The 16,138-nt window shown below is 41.7% G+C and overlaps 1 protein-coding gene across 1 annotated transcript in view; it reads left to right on the forward strand.

Annotated features, from left to right (window-relative positions):
* PRKX (protein kinase cAMP-dependent X-linked catalytic subunit) overlaps positions 1–10,407 on the forward strand; it is a 134,759-nt gene extending 124,352 nt beyond the window's left edge. The window contains exon 9 of the mRNA XM_073013895.1: positions 10,389–10,407. The gene's annotated coding sequence lies outside the window, so the exon portion shown is untranslated. The remainder of the gene's footprint in view (positions 1–10,388) is intronic.
* The last annotated feature ends 5,731 nt before the right edge of the window (positions 10,408–16,138 follow it).

Genomic DNA, 16,138 nt, shown 5'->3' on the forward strand with positions numbered 1-16,138 from the left:
ACATCTAGAGCTGGAAGAAGCTGGCCCTGGAGAAGGTACATCGTTCATTATTTGTGAAAGTCAGCTACAGTAGTCAGTACAGGATTCAGTAGAAGTATCCATTTCATTGTGGACAGATGTTTAGATGCCTTTTCTTTTGTCTTGGGGTTTTTCTTTTTCCCACCCAACCCCACTCTACCTTTTTTCTAAGAAAAGTATCTGGTAACAATCCAACACGGGAGACTTCTGCTTCTTTCGAGAATATAATCTTTAAAATAGTGAGTGCTTAACAAGAGATTCTGCAAGCTAATGTTTTTCATACCTTTACCGTGGCCACAATGAGAAATATATTGTGCATATTTTACAGAACCACCCGGACTCACATACGTGCAAACGCACACACGCCCCTAAAACTAAAGTTGAACAAGACAATCCAAACTTTACAATATTAATAGTGTAGAAACAGGGTTATCAAATATGAATTTATTGATCATGGTTACATAGAACACTGTTTTATTTCAAATTATTTTTAATACCAGTAGAGACCTGCAAAACTGAATCCATAGCCCTTTCTTGGGTCTTGCTTAGTGTTTGAAAAGCATTTTTCTATTAAAAAAAGTGACTGCTCTGCACTCCGTATCTCTTTGCTTTTCCACATTAAAACGGGACTCAATATTGGTGATTTCACAAGGGAGCAAATGCCAACTAGTCTTGAGAGAAAACTTGTTGCTTGCTTTCTGATGACATCTGTGAATTAAAAACTCAAAACCATTTTATTTCCATTGTTTAATATGGCACACAGCAGCTTTCTGGCTAAGGTGTGCATTTTGCAGTACATTTATTAGAATAATAGTATTCTGGCATTACGTGAGTATGATTTTCTTTTCTCCAGCCCCTGTTTCTAGACTTTGTAAATTTGTACATTGACAACTAGTTGGTCCAGCTTCTTGGGTTGTTTTTTTTTTTTTTTTTTCTTTAAAAAAAAAAAAAAAAAAAAACGACTGCTGGGTCCAAAGTGCCGTTGATATTACAGGTTGCCATTACTTTTTATGAGCCAGTTTGCGATGCCAGTTGGATGGATTCTCTTTTCCTAACGGCAGTGGAATATCTGCGTCAGCTTCTGGCGGCCGATGACTCTGTAACCAGTCCATTTGAGAGACTGCCAACTCTCATGGAAGATCTGGGTGGACGTTGGAGTTCTGGATAGGTTTGTGTGTTCTCTTTTCCAAGGAGAAAGAAATGGTGGTGGAATTGCATGTGTCTAACTCTTAACTATTTCTTATCAGAGTTTTAGTTCTCGTGGGCTTATGAATTCATCTTGTCTCAGTAACAAAGTGTCAACAAAATGTACTGAAAAGGGTTTTCTTTTAAAAATGATAATAGAAACTATTCCAGCGAAGAGTTTGCAAACTAGAGAGATACAGTTCTGGAGAACAAAGAGAGGATTCTTTCTTTCTTTCTTTCTTTCTTTCTTTCTTTCTTTCTTTCTTTCTTTCTTTCTTTCTTTCTTTCTTCTTTCTTTCTTTCTTTCTTTCTCTCTCTCTCTCTCTCTCTCTCTCTCTCTCTCTCCCCCCCCCTCTTTCTTTCTTTCTTTCTTTCTTTCCTTTCTTTCTCTTTTTTTTTTTAAATAGAGTTCCTGCTCAAGGTTCCCACTGGTCTGCTAGGCAACTGAGGAATGCAAACTTGTTTAGTTCTGATTGGTTGATGCTTGTTGGGTTCTGACTGGTTGACACTTGGGATCTCATGGGTTGATGTTTGTTGAATTCTCATGGGTTGACATTTGTTAGGTTCTGACCGGTTGACACTTGGGATCTCATGGTTTTATGTTTGTTGAGTCCTCATGGGTTGACATTTGTTGGGTTCTGATTGGTTGATACTTGTTGAGTTCTGACTGGTTGCTGCTTTTTGGGTTTGATGGGTTGATGCTTGTTGGCTTCTGACTGTTTGATGCTTGTTAAATTCTGACTGGTTGATGCTTATTGAGTTCTGACTGGTTAATGCTTGTAGGCTTCTGACTTGTTGGCTTCTGACTGGTTGACACTCATTGGGTTCTGAGGGGTTGGTGCTTGTTGAGTTCAGACTGGTTGACACTTGTTGGGTCCTGATGGGTTTGTGCTTGTTGAATTCTGACTGGTTGACACTTGTTGAGTTCTGATTAGTTGGTGCTTGTTGAGTTCTGATGGGTTAGCATTCATTGGGTTCTATCTAACTGGTTGATGCTCATTGAGTTCTGACTGTTTGACACTTGTTGGACTCTCATGGGCTGATGCTTATTGAGTTCTGATAGGTGGACACTTGATGAGTTCTGATGGGTTGACACTTACTGGGTTCTGACTGGTGGGCACTTGCTGAGTTCTGATGAGTTTGGCACTTGGGTTCTGATGACTCAACACTTGTTGAGTTCTGATGGGTCAACACCTGATGAGCTCTGACTGTTTGACACTTACTGGGTTCTAACTGGTTGACACTTATTGAGTTCTGACTAGTTGATGCTTGTTGAATTCTGATTGGTTGACACAGATCACAGTCTATTGATTGATTCAGGCTACATGAATAGGAATCGACAGTTGTGAAAGTCTCAAAGTTGTAAGAATGTTTGGGTTTTCCAGGAACTCAGAGCACATGTGTGAGCTCTTGTCAGCAAATGGCCACTTGACCCTGTTTTGAATTTAGTCCCATTGAGTGACTTGGGATCCACCTTGAAGCACTGACTCCTTCAGGGTTCACAGAAAATGTAGGAGAACCCACCATTTTAACCATTTGCCTACATCTTGATCCCATACCTTTATTTTCTTACTCTTGACCTGATTTGGCCTAACATTTTCCATCCTTTTATCTTCACTGAAGTTTAGTTTAGTTTTCTGTTCTTTAAATGTGTTCTTTAAGTAATGACAGATCATCCTCATTCTAGGCTCCAAAGATAGTAATAAGATGTACTCTTTCTAGACAGGCGGAATGAATTTTGATGGCTCAGTTTTTAAAAATGTATATCTTTTTGAGGGCTTTGGTTAGCCTTTCAAATTTGAATTAGTCAATATTTTAAATGGTTTAATTATTTTTAAAAATTTTAATATTATAAGATGTAAATATTGTCATGTTTCATATTGTAAATGTTACAGCATTTGTGACAATGAAAATAAGTCTTAAACATCCCAGAAATAAAACCACTTAATATAGAGTTCTCTATCAATATCTACTTTGTTCATTGTTACATGGGCTTCAAAATTCTATTACAATTTATGAAGCTTGAGCTAGGCAATCTAGTAAGACCCTGTCTCTACAGAAAATGAAAAACTTAGCCAGACGTTGTGGTGCATGCCTGTAGTCCTAACTACTCAGGAGGCTGAGGTAGGAAGATTGCTTGAGCCCAGGAGTTATATGTAGATGTGGATGTGGATGTGGATGGATGGATGGATGGATGGATGGACGGATGGATAGACAGACAGATAGATAGATAGATAGATATAGATGAATAGACAGATGATAGATAATAGGTTGATAGGGATAGATGATACATTGTTAGTTAGAGTTTCTCACGCAAAAGCCCTGAGTTTCTCTAACTGAGCACTACTGACATCTGAGGCTGGGTGATTCTCTGTGGTTGGTGCCATTCTATGCATTATAGGATGTTGGTAGACATCTTTGGCCTCTACTCCCTAGATACCAGTATCCCCCTTTGGCCCCCACTCCTGTGGTGACAACTAAAAATGTCTCCAGACATTGCCCAAAGCCCCTGGGAAGTAAAATCTCCCCTGGTTTAAAAACCACTACTTAGAAAAATAAGATTGGGGACCATTTGGGAGCCATCCACACAGCAAAACAGAAAGAACCAAGACTCAAATGGTGATCTTCCTTTAAGCTTTCACAGCAAGATTAATCTTCATGCCAAACAAGATCCTGGATCAACAGGGTCATCCTCGAATTTTGAAATTTATGGCATATCATGCCCACATGCCAAGCCAAGAATGTGAGCTCTTGCAGTGTTTTACTTGGATGGGATTAGAGCCACCAGGTAGAAAAACTGCAGACAAGTTTATCCAACCAGATGGCTGCCAAGATCAACAAAGAGGTGCCAGTGCACTGAGAAATAGAAAAGAGGTATAAAGACATCTCTGGAATCTTCATTCTTGCAGTGGGCATTTGAAGGATTTTTTTTTTTTTTTTTTTTTTTTTTTGATGGATCACCTTTCCTTTCTCTGAATTCATCTCAGAATTTCTACTCAATGTCACCAAGTCAACTTTTGATCTTCTACCAAATGGAAAATATTTCTATGAGCAGTGTAGTGAATTGTAAGTAAGAATCTGGGGTGCTTGAACGTGCCTTGAACTATGAGTCAGAGACCTGGGTCAGGCTCTGCTTCTCACTGGGGCCATTGTGGTGGACATGTTTCTTAGCTGTTCTCCATATTAATGGATCCATTCTTCAAATAGGGGCAGTAATTATTCCTGTGGGCTTCCTTTCTGATCAGAAACCTCCAGTAGCTCTCTGTTGCACTCAGAAAGCAAAATAATATCATAGCAACAGTATAGAAAGGTCTCCACGGTCTGCTGTCAATAATGTCCCTGAGTCTCTCTCCAGGGCATCAGCTCCTGATGCCTGGACTCTGCTGATTTAGAACATATCCCATAAGTTTCTGCCATGGGACCTTTCCACTGGCCCTTTTCTCTCTTCTAGATACCAGCATAGCTTTCACCTTCGCCATCTTCAACTCTTTGCTCAAATATCTTCTCAATTCCTCCAGCACTTTATTTAAAATTTCAACTTGATTCCAACACTCTCTACCACTATCCCAAATTTATTTTTTTTCCTCTCTACCACTGAGCACTTTCTACTGGTTTGTACCCTTTTCTTATTTACTTTGTTTATTGTCTTCCTCTTCCCACTAGAATGCAAACTGCAGGCAGGCAAGGAATTTTGTCTTTGGTTGGGTTTACTGTCATAATCATATTAGTCATAATCATATAATATAACTATATTAGTGATGATTCTCCTTATCACTATATGAAAATACAGCATAGTGTTGCGGGAAGTCAGGGACTCCGAACAGAAGGACTGACTGAAGCCATGGCAGAAGAACATAAGTTGTGAAGATTTCATGGACATTTATTAGTTCCCCAAATTAATACTTTTATAATTTCTTACGCCTGTCTTTACTGCAGTCTCTGAACATAAATTGTGAAGATTTCATGGACACTTATCAATACCCTTGTGATTTCCTATGCCTGTCTTTAATCTCTTAATCCCATCATCTTCATAAGCTGAGGAGGATGTATGTCGCCTCAGGACCCTGTGATGATTGCATTAACTGCACAAATTGTTTGTAGAGCATGTGTGTTTGAACAATATGAAATCTGGGCACCTTGAAAAAAGAACAGGGTAACAGCAGTGTTCAGGGAACAAGGGAGATAACCGTAAACTCTGACTGCCAGTGAGCCAGATGGAACAGAGCCATATTTCTCTTCTTTCAGAAGCAAATAGGAAAAATATCACTGAATTCTTTTTCTCAGCAAGGAACATCCCTGTGAAAGAGAATGCGCCCCTGATGGTAGGCCTATGAATGGCCCCGGTGGGGGCAGCTGTCTTTTACGGTCAAAGCCAAAGGGATGAAATAAGTCTGGGTCTCCTGTAGTGCTCCCAGGTTTATTAGGATGAGGAAATACCCGCCAAATAAATTTTGGTCAGACAGGTTGTCTGGTCTCAAACCCTGTCTCCTGATAAGATGTTATCAATGACAATGCATGCCCGAACTTCATTAGCAATTTTAATTTCGCCCCATCCTGTGGTCCTGTGATCTCCCCGTGCCTCCATTTGCTTTGTGATATTTTATTACCTTGTGAAGCATGTGATCTCTGTGACCCACACCCTATTCATGCACTCCCTCCCCTTTTGAAAATCGCTAATAAAAACTTGCTGGTTTTACGGCTCAGGGACCATCATGGAACCTGCCGACATGTGATGTCTCCCCCAGACACCCAGCTTTAAAATTTCTCTCTTTTGTACTCTTTCCCTTTATTTCTCAGACCAGCCGATGCTTAGGGAAATAGAAAAGAACCCACATTAAATATTGGGGGTGGGGTTTCCCCCAATAACATAGCTGCTGTATTTTCACTTGCAGTCATGGTGCGATATTCTACTTATGGATAAGGTGTACCATAATTTATCCAGTTGCCTGAGAAAAAGAGAATAAAGTGTTTGCCATTTTTACGTTACAAACAGTACTACATAAAATAATTGGGGGCTGGGCACCGTGGCTCATGCCTGTAATCCTAGCACTTTGGGAGGCTCCACCTCAAAAAATAAATAATAAAATAATCGGTGCACACATATGTGTATATTTGCATATTTGTGTGGGTGAGTGTGTTTGTAGGATCAGTCTATACAAAAGGAATTGCTGGATTAAAGGATTTACACAATTCAATTATGATCAGATATTACCAATTCCCTTTTTTTTTTTTTCCTTTGAGATAGGGTCTTGCTTTGTCACCCAGGCTGGAGTACAGTGGTGCAATCATGGCTCCCTGCAGCCTTGGCCTCCCAGGCCCAAGCGATTCTCCTGCCCCAGCCTCCTGAGTAGCTGGGACTACAGGCATGTGCCACCACACCTGGCTAATTTTTGTATTTTTTTGTAGAGATGGGGTTTCACCATGTTGCCCAGGCTGGTCTCTAACTCCTGGGCTCAAGAGATCTGCTTGCCTTGGCCTCCCAAACTGCTGGGATTCCAGGTATGAGCCGCCTCACCTAGCCAGATTTGACATTTGTAGATTCCACCTATAAGTGAGATCATGCAGTATTTATCTTCCTCTGTCTGGCTTATTTCACTTAGCATAATGCCCTCCAACTTCCTCCAAGCTGTCAAAAATGACAGAAATTTTCCCCTTGTTAAGGCTGAATAGTAGTCTGTCATATATAGATACTATATTTTCTTTACCCAGTCATCCATTGATGGACACTTAGGTGGACTCCATGTCTTGGCCACTGTGAATAGGGCTGCAGTGAACATGGGGGTGCAGATATCTCTAAATATCCAGTTGTGGGATTGCTGGGCTATATGCTAGTTCTATCTGTAGTTTTTTGAAGACCTTCCACACTGTTTTCCATAATGGTAATACTAAGGTACGTTCCCACCATCTGTGAAGCTCTCTCTGAATTGTACCCGTAGCAAATCTGATATTTAACTCCTTTTTGTTTGAAATACTTGCATTCAAGTACTCAGACTTCAAAGGAAAAGTTTTAAGTAAATTGTTACAGGCCGGGCATGGTGGCTCTTGCCTGTAATCCTAGCACTTTGGGAGGCTGAGGCAGGCAGATCACCTGAGGTCAGGAGTTCGAGATCAGCCTGGCCAACATGGTGAAACTCCATCTCTACTAAAAATACAAAAATTAGCCAGGTGTGATGGCGGGTACCTGTAATCCCAGCTACTTGGGAGGCTGAGGCAGGAGAATCACTTGAACCCGGGAGGCGGAGGTTGCAGTGAGCTGAAGTCACGCCACTGCGCTCCAGCCTGGGTGATAACAATGAGACTCCATCTAAAAAAAAAAAAAAAAAAAAATTGTTATAAGCCATCTTTCCCCATTCTTCCAACTTCTGAACGTTGCAGCTAATCACATAGTAAAGTGTTCCCACATCATGTTAGGTTATTAATGCCAAATAAAACTTTTATTTGTTATGAGTGCCCATTTTGTGTTTTGTTTTATAGTCTGTGTGTAACATGTGAATATTCACTGGTAGATGTGGACCTGCCATATTTCTGTAACATTTGGAAGTAAATTAGTAGATGTTTTGAAGTAGTTTATTGTCTCTTTTGCCAATTATATTGAATAATAGTGAGATTACAGTGCATTTTATTTCTATATTGAGAATTATTTTTGTTCCTAAGTTTACCCTTCTGCTTTGTATTAAGTGAAAGCTGCTCGTGGAAGGCATTTTTCTGCTAAAACGTACATCTAGGCTGCTGGAAATCTGCTTTTTTCCAGAACTCTTTAGTACCTCAGAGTTTTCCTACAGGCATTCCGGACTTTTGCCCCACATTTGCTTTTTGATCTATCTCCACTACCACTGGCATTCTCATTGTGGTAGGAGTTATTAAGAAATTATTTTAGGCAGATAGAGAGGAAAAGGGGTCCTTGGAAAGTTTTCGTTTCTTTTAAAGCAGCTCCAGAAACGTTTCTTGTCTATCAGGAAAGCCCAGGCTCTTAGACTCGGGGGCAACCTTTGATATGCAAATGCAGAACATTAGAAACTGGGTCCATCCAAACATGGCGATTCCCGCCCTCTTCTTCTTGCCCTTGCCCCACATGTACCTGGCAGCATGGCTGCCCCCACATATCCCCACGTGTGTAGAACATCATGGCGCACCGTATTTGCATATTAAAAGGCTAGGGTGGGAAGGCCAGTTTTTTTCATGGGCTACATAAAGGCATGCCTGGTCAAACCAATCCCCTAAGCCCTGTGCAAATCAGATCACCTCCTCCAGCCTCCTCATGTAATTGGCCAGTATCCCCACAGGAGGCAGGAGGGGCCTCCCCTCTCGCCTTTGGAGCCCCCCTCCCTCTGTCTCTGTACAGGGGAGCTGCTTCTTTCTTCTCCCTTCTTTCTTGCCTATTAAACTCTCCACTCCTTTAAACCATTCCACATGTGTCCATGTTGTTTTATCTAAACCAGCGAGAGGACCAAGAACCCTGGTGTTCCTCCACTCATTGGAACCGCATCATCATCACACCTTAAAAGCCAGCCAAGCCAGATGAAAAGAACTCCTTAAATATTAGGCTGCCACTGTCCTCTCAAGACTCTGAGAGATTAAGTCTCCTGTATGGCAAAAAAACAAAAAAACAAAAAACAAAAAACAAAAAAAACATTAAGAGAATGGAAAACTCTGTTGTGCCAGACACAGTGACTCACGCCTGTAATCCCAGCACTTCGGCAGGCCAAAGGAGGATCACTTTAGCCTAGGAGTTCAAGACCTGCCTGGGCAACATAGCAAGACAAAAAATTTAAAAAAAAAAATTAGTTGAGTGTGGTGGTGGTGTGCACCTGTGACCCCAGCTACTTGGGAGGCTGAGGTAGGAGGATTGCTTGAGCCCAGGAGGTTGAGGCTGCAATGAGCTATGATTGCACCACCACACTCTTGTCATGTGCGTCCGTGTGAAGAGGCCACCAAACAGGCTTTGTGTGAGCAATAAAGCTTTTTAATCACCTGGGTGCAGGCGGGCTGAGTCCGAACAGAGAGGCAGCGAAGGGAGATGGGGTGGGGCAGTTTTATAGGATTTGGGTAGGTAGTGGAAAATTACGGTCAAAGGGGGTTGTTCTCTGGCAGGTAGGGGCGGGTGTCACAAGGTGCTCAGTGGGGAAGGTTCTGAGCTGGGAGAAGGAATTTCACAAGGTCATGTCGTCAGTCAAGGCAAGAACCAGGCATTTTCACTTCTTTTGTGATTCTTCAGTTGCTTCAGGCCATCTGGATGTTTACGTGCAGGTCGCAGGGGAGATGATGGCTTAGCTTGGGCTCAGAGGCCTGACACACTCCAGTGTGGGTGACAGAGTAAGACCCTGTCTCAAAAAAAAAAAGGGAGAAGGAGAAGGGTGGTGTGCTGGTGAGCCACTTCCCCTGCGTAAAGTAAAGCCTCGATTTGTAGCATTTGCCAGTGCTGTGGTGTAAATGCTAACTCTTCCCATAATTGATTTCAAGCTGCCAACAATTTAACAACTAGCTCACAAAATTCCCGAATTTTTTTTTTTTTTTTTTGCAATAGAGTTTCGCTCTTGTTGCCCAGGCTGGAGGCAGTAGCGCAATCTTGGCCCACTGCAACCTCCGCCTTCCAGGTTCAAGCAATTCTCCTGCTTTAGCCTCCCGAGTAGCTGAGCCACAGGCACGTACCACCACACTCAGTTAACTCTTAAAATTTTTTTGTAGAGATGGGGTCTTGCTCTGTTGCCCAGGCTGGCCTCAAGTAATCCTCCTGCCTCAGCCTCCCAAAGTGCTGGAATTACAGACATGAGCCACCATCCCTGGCCACAAGTTACTTTTTTGTTTTTTGAGATGCGGTCTCACTTTATCACCCAGTCTGGAGTGCAGTGGGGCGATCTTGGCTCACTGTAACCTCTGCCTCCCAGGTTCAAGTGATTCTCATGCCACAGCCTCCCAAGTAGCTGGGATTACAGGTGCGTGCCACTATGCCTGGCTAATTTTTGTATTTTCACTAGAGACGGGATTTTGCCATGTTGGCCAGGCTGGTCTCCAACTGCTGACCTCAGGTGATCCACCTGCCTCAGCCTCCCAAAGTGCTAGGTTTACAGGTGTGAGCCACCACCCCTGACCACAAGTTGCTGTTTAATATATGAGATAACCTTTTATATAATTTGTCCATTTCATTGGTTACTTCCTTTTTTTTTTTTTTTTTTTTTTTTTTTTAGATGGACTCTTGCTCTGTCACCCAGACTGGAGTGCAGTGGCGCAATCTCGGCTCACTGCAAGCTCCGCCTCCTGGGGTTCACGCCATTCTCCTGCCTCAGCCTCCCGAGTAGCTGGGATTACAGGCACCGCCACCATACCTGGCTAATTTTTTGTATTTTTAGTAGAGACGAGTTTTCACCATGTTAGCTAGGATGGTCTCGATCTCCTCACCTCGTGATCTACCCACCTCGACCTCCCAAAGTGCTGGGATTAGAGGCATGAGCCACCGTACCCAGCCTTCATTGGTTACTTCTTTTCTAGGTGATACTGTAAAATATGTATTCATCTGACGAACACTGAAAAGTAATAATTGATCATCTTTTCTTAATGATTTCTATTTGTAGAACATGATAAGAGATAAGGCCCATATTATTTGAGTTTTCTTATGATGTGCATACATTGCTTCTTTAAAAAGATGTGCTCTTCTGTATTAAAAGTACTAAAGAAGACACTAATAACCAAAACAAGGAAAAATAGTCTGAGAAATAACCATAAAACTCTTAGTGATCTTAGGTTTTACAGTAGTGATGTGATCCTCAGGAGCAATTTGGGGAGGTCTGGAATCTTGTAGCCTCCAGCTGCATGATTCCTAAACCATAATTTCTAGTCTTGTGGCTAATTTGTTAGTCCTGCAAGGGCAGTCTAGTCCCCAGTAAAGAAGGGGATTTTGTTTTAGGAAAGGGCTGTTATTGTCTTTGTTTTAAACTATAAACTATAAACTGAGTTCCTCCCAAGGTTAGTTTGGCCTATGCCCAGGAATGAACAGGGACAGCTTGGAGGTTAGAAGCAAGATGGAGTTGGTTAGATCAGATCTCTTACACTGTCTCAGTTATAATTTTTGCAAAAGCGGTTTTAGCATTTCCTATGGTGGCCTCCCCTTTCCTTGAAACCACATCTAGCCTTACTATTTCATGAATGCATGTGTGCTATTCATTGATTCTATGATAGCAGAGTTAGACTGGATACCTGCTGTTTCCATCCCTGTTATGGTCCCGTGCACAGATGCAAACCTCTGTCAGGTATTACTGTCCTCTATGCTAAAGGAAAGACTTGAGAAAAGGGTGAATTAGAATTCTTAGAAATAAGAAGAGGACTACTTTTAGAACAGAATAATTGGAAAATTAGTATCCGTCAAAGAATCCAGTCCAAATAGTTATGGATTCCAAGAAAGAGTACAAAACGGGAACATTTTGCTTTGTAACCAGGTAGTTGTGGGTTAGTGGGAGTGATTACACTTTAGTTTTGGTTCTCTCAAGGCAGAATAATTATTATTATATGTTTTCATGTTTTTTTTTTTTTTTCAATGGGACTGATTAAATGTAAGGCCTCTTCGTTTATTTTGTAAATGCCTCGGGCTGGATTATTTTAGAATCTACTTCAGGGTTATGAGGTGGTGCCTGGGGCACCTGATAAACTCACATGTTTTCATTTTGTTTCAGAAAATCCAAAAGTAGAAGTCACCCATTATTTCTAATTCATTTCAATTCCATGGCAGGTCTTTCCTTACATGTTTAAAAGATGTGTTCCTATTTTTAGATAATTTAAATAGCTGAACGTCATATTTCACAATGAGAAGATCTTATGCTTATTTTAATTTTATTTTTTGAGACAGGGTCTTGTTCTGTTGTCCAGGCTGGAGTGCAGTGGTGCGACATGGCTCACTGCAGCCTTGACCTCCTGGTCTTAAGTGATCCTCTTGCCTCAGCCTCCCCAGTAGCTGGTACTATAGGCCCACAACACCACGCCTAGCTAAGTTTTAAAATTATTTTTGTGTAGATGATGGGTTCTTGCTATACTGCCTAGGCTGGTCTCAAACTCCTGGCCTCAAGCAATCTTCTTACCTTGGCCTCTCTAAGTGCTGGGATTACAGACGTGAGCCACCGCCCCTAGCGTTGTATGTTTAGCTACAAATGACGGGTATGAACTTTTAAAGTTACAGATACCCTCAGAACAAATTGTCAGTGTTGGAGAGGGAAGATAGAACCCTAAGCAGACTGTAATGCAACAATATCTGGCTTCTAGTTTCTTCAGAAGGCCAGTGGTGAAATATTTCTCTCAGACCACAATGGTGTCATTGTCATCATAATGACTGGCTTCCAGTAGTTTCTTCAGAAGGCTGACGATGAAACATCTCTCCCAGACCACAGTGGTATCATTGTCATACCCTATGGCACTTCAACAAAACAAAACAAAACAAAACAGCAGTAGTTTCAGCTCATAAAATTTGGGTTGCCAGATAAAATACAGGACACTCAGTTAAATTTGAATTTAGGGTAAACAGTAAATCTTATTTTAGTGTAAGTATATCCCATGCAACATTCGGGTCATACTTATGGCAGTGGGTAGGCTGTATTTTTATTTGCTACACTGACAGCCCTACCTAAAGGGCAGTGTTGCGAATTGTTTGTGACAGATGAATGATCAGCTAGCGTTCCCCATATGCTTTTACTAAACAAGAAGACTAAATACAATTGACTTAAAGAAAACAAATGACAAACGTTAGCAAATAAGAGAACACGCTTCCCATTTATTGAGTGGAAGGATTGGCAGAGAGAAATTGTATTTTAAAATAGCCTAAAGAGTAACAAGAAAAGTAGCTGTTTCCAGGATGTCTCCGTGGTCATTGGCTAACAGTTACATTCTTCCCTGCTAGGGCTTTATCCTGACTTGGCAAAGCTCCTCATATTGGAGAGGAAAATTATATTCAGCCTGCATTTGTTTCAGGACTGGACATTCGCTGAGCCCATTCTCCGCAGACATACAATGCATGAGACATCCTCAGTGATTTGATGATGTAAGGTAACTACTGGAAGATAGGAATGTGTAATTTTACTAAAGTTTTTCTCTTCCTATTAATTTAGCTTCTCACATCTCATCCTGCTGTTGCAGCGCATTTAAATATTATTTTGTCTTAAAAAATAAACAGAAGATTCCCTCCTCGGTATCTTTCCGGCTTCATAATAATACGTAAACAGTTCTTTCCTGCCCAACTAATATTTATACAGGTGGAGTTGATTTCTCTGGGCAAAGGAAAGCATTTTGGATGAAAAAAAGTCAATGGCTTTTCATTTTCATGACATTTGGTTATGGGAAAACAATTGCCTAGAAAGCAAAAATCTGACTTTAAGTTAAGTATGGCCAACAGAAGAAAACCATGTCAGTTTTCAATTGTTTTTTTTTCCCCCTTGAAACGATCACTTAGCGTAGTATCTGCAGACACCGCAGGCGTGCAGTCAGTACTCATTCCTGCGTTACACAGAAAATGCGTGCGGCATGTGCTGTGTCGATTAACAATCACAACCAATAAAATGTGCACATCCACCAGACTTTTCAGGGCAACTGCATTTTTATTGAGATTCAAGAAAAGCGAGAAACCAAGATAGTGGAGAAAGCAAGAGATAGTGTATCTCTTCCCATCTTGGAGAATAAAAAGAAGGAAAGGAGACACATGTCTGTGAGACATTTCCAGGGTCCCATGACAATGCTGGTGATGGAACTGAGAGCCATTAACATTTTCCCCTGAATTCAGATTCTGAGAAAAAAAGGGAAAGAAAAAAGAACTGCCAGAATCAGGATGCACAGAAGGCAGCAGTTGCTCTTGCATTTAGTAATGGGGAACGAACCACTGACAGAATTTCCCTCTGTGGGTTTGGGACATCAACACTTTGGACTCAGGGGTAGGCTCCATACTCACATCAACACTTTCCAGCCAGTGATCACCTGAGTTTATTTTTTGTAGGAATTTACACACTGAAATCCCATGTCAGGAGGTGGCGCTCAGGCGGTAATGTGAGCTGTGGGGAGTGGCTGTAAACACAGATGAAGCTTTGCTTGTTCATCCGCAGTCCCCTCCTATTATGCAGCCCAGTTTCTAACAGGCCAGGGACTGTACCTGTGTGTGGCCTAGGGCTTGGGACTCCTGATGTGGGGCAGTAGAGACAGAGTCGTGTGTTAGAGACACAGTTCATGCACTGGAGAGACGGAGGGGAGGAAGCAGTGAGTCCCACAGAGGAGAGGCTGTCGGTTGCAGGTGTGGCAGAGTTGACCCTGCCCTAACTTAGTGCACTCTGTCTTCTGCGGTGGCTCTTTTTCTTTCTGTTCTCTTTCTGATCTTAGATGATGTCATTAGGGCTGAGCCTGTGCCTAAACTATATACTGCCAAAGCCACTATTGCTGGAAGAAGATAATAATTGTGTCTCTAACTTTTAAAAAAATATTTACTATAAGAGAGAGAAAGCATGCCATAATGAATTGAATGAATTTGAAAAACTAAGCAGTCATATTTCACTCCTATTTTAGGAGGTAAATCCATCAGTGCATGTAAGGTGTCCATTGGTTTGGTTGGGAAAGGTGGAACAACTCAAAGCGGGGGCTTCCACATCATAGGGAGATATATACTGCCTATATTATTTATTTTTAAAATTTTTTTCCTTCCTCCATTTTTCCTTTCTTCCTTCCTCTCTCATTCCTGTCCTTCTTTCGCCATTCTTTCCTTTCTTCACTTGTTCCTCTCTCTTTTCTCTTCCTCTTTTTTCCTGTTTTTTTCTTTCTCTTTCTCTCCTTTCCTTCCTGTTTCTTTTTTCCCTCTCTTCCTCTTTCTCTCTTTCTCTTTCTTTTCTTTCTTTCTTTCTTTCTTTCTTTTCTTTCTTTCTTTCTTTCTTTCTTTCTTTCTTTCTTTCTTTCTTTCTTTCTTTCTTTCTTTCTTTCTTTCTCTCTCTCTCTTTCTCTCTCTCTCTTTCTTTCTTTTTCTTTCTTTCTTTCTTTTCTTCCTTTCTCCTTCCCTCCCTCCTTCCCTCGCTCCCTTCTTTCCTTCCCTCCTCCCTCCCTCCCTACAGTCTCTCCTACTCTCTCCCCCTATCTCCCTCTCTCTTTTTCTTTTTGCATAGTTCTACAATACAAAATAGTATGAAAGGCTGTTGTCTATGTGAGAGTATATCTGCCGTGGTCTAGCAAAACTTGAGTTCAAGAAACTCAACACTAACAGAGCCACCTGGGAATGAAGAGAAATGAATCCGGGCCAGCCCTTGTGTGTACTTGGGTGGTGGAGAGTGAGATAACTTTGGTAGAAATTGTTGTGTTTGATTGCGGAGACAGAACATGCCACATTGGAGAAAAGAGGGGATCTCTGGACTTTCATGGGAGCACACGATTTTTATGGACAGTATTTGAGGATTGAGGGGAGCTTGTAAGAAGAAACGATGGAGAAGTTAAAGTCACTCGACTCCCTCTTCCTGGGTTGGAAGGGTAGGTGCTACCACTAACAAGCATCACCTAATACAGCAGATGGGACAGGGCTGAGGTGCAGGGAAGGCTTTAAAAAAAAAAAAAAGACAGGTGCCAAATTTGGAAGAAAAAAATACAATTGATGGCAGCAATCAATAATCAGTAAACTTCCCAGGAGGTCCTACCTGCACATGACTCAGCCTTTACTTTTTTATTTTTATTTTTACTTTTATTTTTGAGACAGGGTCTTGCTCTGTTGGCCAGGCTGGAGTGCAGTGGCAAGATTTTGGCTCACTGCAACCTCCTTCCTGGCTCAAGCAGTTCTCCTGCCTCAGCCTCCAGAGTAGCTGGACTACAGACACATGCCACTGTGCCCGGCTAACTTTTGTATTTTTAGTGGAGACGGGGTTTCACCATGTTGCCTAGGATGGCCTTGAACTCCTGGCCTCAAATGATCCACCCACCTCAGCCTCCCAAAGTTCTGGGA

Source organism: Chlorocebus sabaeus, chromosome X (assembly GCF_047675955.1).
Source record: "Chlorocebus sabaeus isolate Y175 chromosome X, mChlSab1.0.hap1, whole genome shotgun sequence".
Classification (NCBI taxonomy): Eukaryota; Metazoa; Chordata; class Mammalia; order Primates; family Cercopithecidae; genus Chlorocebus; species Chlorocebus sabaeus.